Raw genomic sequence first — 8,241 nt, forward strand, 5'->3', positions numbered from 1 at the left:
AAGCATCGTGTGTGGGAGGCACACAAAGGGGAGGCCAGGACACAGAATGGCTGAACCGCACCTGGGGACTTGCTGGGGACGCCGGGCCTCCACACGCTTCTGTGCAGCCCATCTTTGCGTCTGTCTACTTAGCAACGTTCGTCCTTCACAGCTCAGGAAAAATTACCAAGAATGTTATTGACTCTAATTTTAATTTGTCTAGCACTCTTGTTAATGATGTCTATTTAAGACATCCATTAAAGGCCCACGAGGTTAATTAAATGGACATTTCCAATACAGTTCTATTAGAACCCCCCTATTAAATTAATATTATAGACATTTAACAGATGTCTTAATTAGGCATTATAGCTAAGAAATGCAAACTAAATTAAAACGAAAGCTATTGTCCAGAAAGCAAGCTTTTTACCATAATTTATGGCTTGTGGGGGGAATGCTCATGTTTACTCTTCAGAACCTGAGAGATCAGTCATCTGACAATCTTTTCCAGCATCCGGAAAACACCATCCCGAGAGTCCCAAATCTTAAATCACAGTCCAGACGTCAGAGCTGGAAGACACATTAGACACCATCTGGAGTCCGCGAACCTCACACTTCAGTGACTGGAGGAGCCAGCTGGGGTCTGAGAGACACACGAAGCTGTCTGGGCCCCAGCCCTGGAGTCTGACTGCAGCCCAGGAGCTGGCAGCTTTTAGCAGGTGTCCTGCTGACACCAGTGCAGATGCACGAAGTTCCAGGATCCCCCTTCAGAAAACCCTCATCTGGCCTCACGGCCCCACTTTGCCAGATGGTGACACGGAGGCCCCCAGATGTCAGCACTGGGCGACCGGGTCAGCAGGATTCCGCACCCTGACCCGAGGCTTAAAACTTCTCTAGCGCCGCTCTCCTCCCACTGAACTGGGCAGGACCTGACGCACCTCCTATGGGTTTGGGACTGGCAGCCAGAGCCCCACCACCCCTTCCCACCTTCCTTCCTGCTGGCCCTGAGTCTCACGGGCAGCTGATGTCCTGGGGCCTCCACGACTGCTCCGCCAGGCTGGTCCTGAGCCTCCGTGTCACTCTTCACATCCCACAGCTGCCTGGATCGAGCCCCCTCCTCCAGGGAGCCTCCCTATCCACCCTGCCACCTGTGTGCCCATTTCCTCTCCCACCACTGTGCCTGGCCCCGATGGGAGGGTGAGGGAGGAGCTCAGTGGTTCACAGAAGTGAAGGGGAAGCTGGCAATGGAGGGGCCGCGGGACCTACGTTCCTGCCTGAGCCAGTCATGGAACCCAGTGGTGAGGGGAGCTCAGCGTCCAGCGGCGGGTCTGACTGAACCCGCTAGTGGCGCAAGCACCCTGAGCAGGGGTGTGGCCAGGCCCGTGTCGGCAGATGGGAGCCAGTGGGTCTTGCAGCCTTTCTGAGGGGCTCCAACAGGGCGTTCCTATCCTGGGTGGGGCAGCTCCATGGCGATTGTGGACGGAATTATGTCCCCACGAACTCCTGTCCAAGTCCTCATCCCTAATGTGACTGCACTGAGAAGCAGAGCCTTCAGGGGGTAATTAAGGTGAAATGAGGTCATACAGGTGGAGCCCTAACCACACAACTGGTGTCTTGATAAGAGGAGGAAGAAACACCACATCTCTCTCTGCAGGTGTGCACTAAGGAAGGCCATGTGGGGACACAGCAAGAAGGTGGCCAAGGAGAACGCTCTCACCACACCCCAAGCTTGAAGGCACCTTACTCTTGGACTTCCAGCCTCTGGAGCGGTGGGTAGAATGTTCTGTTGTTTGTACTGCCCATCTGCAGTGTGTTACGGCAGCCCACACTAAAACACGGTGGCCATGGCCCGTGCCGCCCCTCACCTTCCCCTCCAGCTGCTTTGTCCTTTTCTTCCCCTGGAGAGGCTCCGGCCTGTCCCCGGTGGGCCCTGCACTAAGGCCCCATCCTCCACACGGAGTCAGCTCTGGGGAATAATGCTTTTTGGAGAACAGCGGGTCCCCGGGCTGCTGTCTGCTGGCCCTGTGGCTCCTGAGTCTCGTCCTGAGCTGGTCACCACTCTGCTTCTGCGCGGGTCTCTCTGGTTTCTCCGGTGCGGGAAGACTGACACATGAGGCCGATGCAGCTGTGTCTCCCACGAGCCAACAGCCCCAAGGCCGCAGCTCTACTGGGGTCCTGGACTGCAAACTACCACAGCGCCATCCACAAGCGGCCCTAAGCCACAGCCACGGGAACGTGGCCAGCCCCGGGGCACCTCCAGAGGCCTCGGCCTGGCTCTGGGGAGCAGTGAGTGCCGCTTCATCAGGACGCTCACCGAGAGCCGGCATCCTGCCTGGCCTGGGCCCTCGGAGGATGGCACGTCCTCAGGGAACAGACCCAGTGGCGCCGGGTGGGCTGCAGGGACAACAGGGCATCCCGGACACAGGCAGGCACAGTGGCAGCTTCATGGCAGGTGAGTGTTCTTGTCAAGTGTCCTCGGGGAAGGGGGGAGAGAAGGCTACCAATGAAACAGCCATCCACACGGAAACGTGAGTCTGCGCCATGAAAAACAGATTTCACGAGCCAAGTGGCACCAACAGCATTTCTGGAAGGCAGCTGTATATTTACACGCTGCCCGCCTTTTCCATTACGGGGGGTGGGCACGAGCAGTGTGGTTCAGGGAACTACAGCACCCCGGCCGTTACCGGAGAGGCACATTCGGATGGTCGGAACAATGAGCCACTCCACGTAGAAGGCAGTGACCTCCTCAGTGGGAGCCCAGTGCTAAAGGGACCACGTTACACATGTACAGCAGAATCTTCTCATCCCGTGGTCAAAAGCACGGTTCTGCAGCCAGACCATGGGGGTCAAATCCCAGCTCAACCCTCTCAGGTGGTGAGGCCCTGGGCGAGTGAGGACTGAGGCTGAGTCCGTTGTGGCAAAACCAGGCTGTCAGAAAACAGGGCTCAGTGGCCGGGCCTGCTGCCCTGTCCCCGGTGGGGCTGGGATCTGAGACCAGCAGCACAGGCCGTGACGGCGGCAGCAGGAGCACATCCGAGCCAGCCCTGGACCAACCTGATGAGCCACGGAGCCTGCACGGAGGGACACGGGTGCAGCCCCAGGCTTTGAGAGGCGCAGCGGCACCGAGCGCGGCCTTCCTGTGCCCCCGTCAGAGTCAGAGTTTACATTCCTGGCCCAGGGCTCTTCTCCTCCAGTGTGGGCCAGCGGGACACACGGACAGAGCCCAGTGTCCAGTGCTGCTGCTTCTCCTGGAGCAAAAGAAAAAGCTCACGGATTTGCAGCTGGTTTGCTCCCAGCAGTGTTTCTGTCTCACCTGGCCGGTCGGCAGACGCTGACTTCTCAAAGGAATAGGGCCATCGGTCCCTCTGAGCCACACGGCTTTCCGACCACCACAGGCTAGAAGCCGCACGAGCCCCATCCCCACTCAGGGCTGCTTGCGAGCCCCTCCCCTAGTGGCCGGTAGGCACATGCCACGTGGGCCGAGTCAGACCCAAGAGCCAAGGCTTCCGGCGGCAGCAGGCAGTAGGGACCAGCGGAGTCCCTGGTGCGGACTCCGGCTCTCCTAGGACGTGAGCGCTTGGAAAGAGCTGCAGTCTCGTTCCCTGTCAGCCGACCTGCCCTGGAGCCCAAGAGCCACGGGATTGAGAAGGCTCTGTCGTTCAAGCTCCGTGTACTGAACGCCCATGGGGAGCAGCACCTGACCGGGCAGCCTGCCTCCGGGCCCATCCCAGTGCCCATTCCAGAGCCCATGAGCCCAAAGTCCCTCTGCGACCTCACCGCTCACTCCGTACTTTCCTGAGACAGCACAGGAGACCGCCGTTCGGTCCCAGAGTTCCACAGGGGGCGTGATGTAAAGCAACACCTCAGATGGGCCAAGCCCCTGCCCTTGGGACGCTCTGTCTACAGGGCAGAAGTGGGGCCCCCGCCAGGCTCAGCCTCGGGCTGCTTCCCTTCCGGCCTGGCTGTGCCGCAGGGCTCAGCCTTCACCAGGAGCCTCTTGTGCCGACACGTGTGTTTTATTAGTACATAAGCCACGATTCATCACAGAACATTCAGGAGACACAAGGGAGGATGAGAAAAAAATAAAAACCTCACACTGGCACCAATCAGGGCAACCTGTGCGGATCCTGCCAGGGTTTCCTCTCACGGGAGCAGAACACGCCCGTCATCACCTAGAAACATACATCCCTCTGTTCCCGGCCTTCTTTGCTCAATACGGATGATGAATTGTTCCTAACTCTGGTGTTAATGGGCTGGGGGGGGCGCTCTAGAACCAGAGCCGACCCGGCCATCTGTTCGCTGACACGTGGGCACTCAGGTGTTCCTGGTGCTTGGGGTCAAAACAGTTGCGTCCGCGGCAAACAGCTCACAGGTCAACTGTTCCCTTGGCTTTGAACTTCTTGACAGATCACTCACTTGACCGAACCTGGAATTTGCTTCCATAAATGTAGGAAATGAAGCCATCGATTTCCACTGTGAACACACAGTTTAGCTTGGGGATAATTAAAAAAAAAAAACCCAGGAGAAAAAGAACAAGGAAAAGAGAAATTAACACAGTTAAGTTCACATTGATGCATAATACTATTCCTAGAATATCTGTATTAGAACATAAGATAGTAAGAAACGGGGATCCACAAAGCTTAGCAGCACCGGGATTACAGGGTGTTACTCGGCCATATGGCCGATTCATTCAGATTTTAAATATAACTCAACACCTAATTTTCAGGGTCAAAGGCTCTAAGCCAAACTCCCAGAAAAAGTGCTAGCAACAGGTCTTCCCATATAATTTTCAGACAGACTCATGGCTTTAGGCTCAGTGAGGACACCGAGACGCCTCCTTCTGAGGTTTAAAATGAGATAAGAATATACAGGGAAACGGAAGGAAGCAGCAAGAAAAACCAAACTCCAAAACTAAAGGAACAGAAACCTCCCACTGTGGTTTTGCCATCTCAGATTTGCGGGCAAGGGGTGTGGAAATCTCCACAGACCTGCTGCGTACGCTCATCTCTGCTAGAACAATGAGCTCTGGCCCACCCAGCAGGTGAGCCCGCACTTGCGTTCCTGGAACCCCAAGGGTCAGCAGAAAGGGAAAGATCCTGGAACTCCAGGGACAGGCACTACCCTAGCTCCCTTGTCTGTCCTGTCCACTGCTCTGGGGGGCAGTGGCTTTGGGGCAGGGGGGGGCCTCAGGCATGGAAACAGACCCAAGTATCTGCAAGCGTAGCCAGGCAGCCCTTCCTCCTGTCGTATCTGGCTGCGGCTGCTGGCTGGGCTCCACACTGCCTTTGGGAGAGCCGTGGGGGCAGAGGGTGTTCTGGGCAGGCGTGGAACGTATGGTCAGCAGGCATCTGCAATCTCTGCTCATGTGAGAGACCAAACTGAGCCGATGAAGCCACCAGGAGAAGGCTGACGAAGCCCGTTAGGCCGCAGGCCACAACACCGAGACACGATTACGTACCTTTCAGGCGGTCTTCTTTGGTGAGGATTCTGAAGACATGCTTTGTTTCCTGTAGAAGGATTCCTGTAACACCCACATAGGAGCGGCATTTGGATTTTGTGACTGCAAAGGAAAAGGACATTCAAGGCCTCAGCCTCGGTGGTGCTGGGGGCAGCACAGCTAGCTAGGTGGGGGCGGGGGGAGGGGCTCCTCAGCTGGCCAGGGACCAAATTGCATGAGAACTCAAGGTCCCAATCCCCTGCCTGTGGCTTTAGAGCCTCTGGGCTGCTCTGACAAGGTGTTCTTTGGAGGGCCTGCAGCCACGGGGGTCTTGGGAAGGACTAGGGAGCCAAGAGGTCACGTGTATGTCCAGCACTACCACGACCCACAGGTTGCTGGCACGGGACCAAGTCTCACGGATGGGATCTGAAGGAACACCTGTCCACCATGGCCTTCCCATGACCTCCCAAACTCTGGCCAGAATGGAATCTTGCTACACTCTGTGGAGCAGTGAGTGGGGCGAACGGCCCCTCAGCTCTCCTGACCCATGCCCCCGTGTGTCCTGTAGACATTCACTGAGCACCTGCTATGTGCCTGGCACTGTCCGAGGTCAGTGCCGGGCACGGGAGTGAGCAAGACTGTTCTAGGTTCTGCTCTCAAGGAGCTGATGTTCTAATGGTAGGAGGGGAATGTGTACCAAATCAGATGATTGCATTTTCTGATAGTGGTAACTGTTACAAAGAAAAACACAAGGTAATGGGGGGGAAGGTCACTTTCGGTGATGGCAGGCCCTCGGGGGAAGTGACATCTGAGTAGGGACCTGAATACTGAGACACCGTCAGTCTGTGAACAACAGAACTCTGGGCAGAGGGAAGGAATAAATCAAAGGCCCCGAGGTGGGTCCATGCCTGATGTGCGAGACGCAGAAAGCAGGCCAGTGTGGTCAAACCTGGTGCTCAGCAGGGTCGGAGAGGCCTTCTAGATCACAGTAAGGAAGCAGAAGACAAACACGGCCCGAGGTTTGGTACAAGACCTTCCCTCCGGCTGCCTGCTTGGGGGGGAAGCAGTGCGTCAGCAGGGAGAGGGTTAGGCAGCTTCTCCAGGAATCCAGGGGAGATGGTGGTGACTTGGATTCGGGGTCACGCACATGCTGATGGACATGGGAAGAAGAAATGTGATCCCACCCAGGTTTTTGGCCTGAACGACCAGAGTAAACAATGGTACCATGAACGGAGCTGGGGAACACAGGGCAGGGGCTGAAGTGATGAGGCGGAGTTGTTTTGGATATGGAGAGGTTGTGACGCCTACTGGACATGTGGGCGGCTGTGTGCAGTGGCAGCTGGATGAATGAAGATGTTCAGGGGAAGGTCTGTCCTGGAGAGGACACTGGGAGCTGGGAGTCCACAGCTGAAATTGAAACTATGGGGAAATGGATGGAAGGGACTTTCTGTTCAGGGCTGGGGACACGTGCCAGCAGCTGCTGTGCCCCCCGGGAGAGCAGCAGGGGTCCCTGTGTGGAAAGGCACACAAAGAGTGACACGGAGGCTCAGGACCAAAGACAAAAAGGGCCCAGAACTGGCTCGGGTAGCTACTCCATCTCCCACCCTCAGTGTCGGTGATCTGGAAATATCCACATGACCAGGAGTGTGTCTAGCCCTGTAGCACAGAGCCACGCTGCCACTGAGGGACGGTGCGGGCGTTCGGGTGACTGCGGGCTTCTAGGCGAGTTACCTGAAACAACAGCCCCATGAAGATCTGCCTTTAACCGCTTGGCCTGAATCATCCGTGGCTGTCTAGGAGGTAAACAGAAGCCCTCAGTGTTGACCACCATCAAGATTCTGGAGGGAGCACACAGGTCTACAAACTCCTGCAGCCGGCTGGCTCCGAAGGCTGCGTTTACAGTGATCGTAAGACTTGGGTTCTACCCCAAGGGGCAAGGCTTCAGTCCCCCGCACAGGTCCCGGATGTACTGTTTCCAGAGTTCATGCAGAGGGAGAAAAAGACTGTATCTTTGGCAAAGTTAGAAAGAAGTAAAAAGTGAGGCGACACGAGCTTCGGATTGTAACGTCAGCAGAGCACAGAGCGAGGCCTGGTGCCAAGGACCCCGACCTGGGTCACTAGAGACTGGGTGCGGATCCTAATTCTACAGCCAATAACCCGACTGACGACAGTCAAGTGCTTCCACCTCCTGAGGCTCGGTTTCCGCTGCTAGAACCCTCCTGAGCCTAAGGAGGGGAGGAAGGAGGTGCCCTCCGTTGCCCTCCATCCTTCCAGCTGGCTAGGTGCAGCCTGGATGGCTGGTGCCCCGGCAGGCCCTCAGACCGTGAGGCAGCAGGCACAGGGAGCAGCCAGGGAGCTCCGGGGCCGGCGCTGCCCGAGTTTCTGCCCCACCAGCCGGGGGCCAGGGCGGGGGGGTTGCTCATCTGGTCTTTTTATGAGAGCAATAAACTTCAGTCTTGCTGAACCACTGCTCTCTGCGGGCTCCTGCTACAAGAGATGACCCTGGGGAGGGGAGTGAACAGGAGCCATTGGCTGCCGTGCATGTCCCCACGTATGGGAGCAGTCTGAGAGAGCAGTGGTGGGACAAAGGGGAGGGACCAGGTGAGAGGACCTCAAAGGCTTTCCTCTGCGGTCAGTATTACTGCGCTGGTGCCTCACCGGGAACCTGTTACAGGAAATGGCATGTCAGAACAAGGAGAACCTCAGGCTTGAACTCGAAGTGGGCTCCACTGGTGCAGACACCTGCGAGGGAAACTGGGCACCAGCCGCCCCTTGCTGCACCCAACGCCCAGCTCTTTTTGCAAGTGGGGTCACGGACAAAGCGACTG

At 56.8% G+C, this 8,241-nt stretch overlaps 1 long non-coding RNA gene across 2 annotated transcripts in view; it reads right to left on the reverse strand.

Annotated features, from left to right (window-relative positions):
• Positions 1-372: 372 nt before the first annotated feature.
• The window catches only part of LOC100469472, an 11,576-nt gene continuing 3,707 nt past the window's right edge, over positions 373-8,241 (reverse strand). For both annotated transcript variants that reach the window (XR_004619040.1, XR_004619038.1), the window contains exons 3-5: positions 7,145-7,422; positions 5,435-5,536; positions 373-4,468 (exon numbers count right to left, since the gene is read on the reverse strand). This is a non-coding gene — a long non-coding RNA (uncharacterized LOC100469472). The remainder of the gene's footprint in view (positions 4,469-5,434; positions 5,537-7,144; positions 7,423-8,241) is intronic.

This window comes from Ailuropoda melanoleuca, chromosome 12 (genome assembly GCF_002007445.2).
Source record: "Ailuropoda melanoleuca isolate Jingjing chromosome 12, ASM200744v2, whole genome shotgun sequence".
Lineage (NCBI taxonomy): Eukaryota > Metazoa > Chordata > Mammalia > Carnivora > Ursidae > Ailuropoda > Ailuropoda melanoleuca.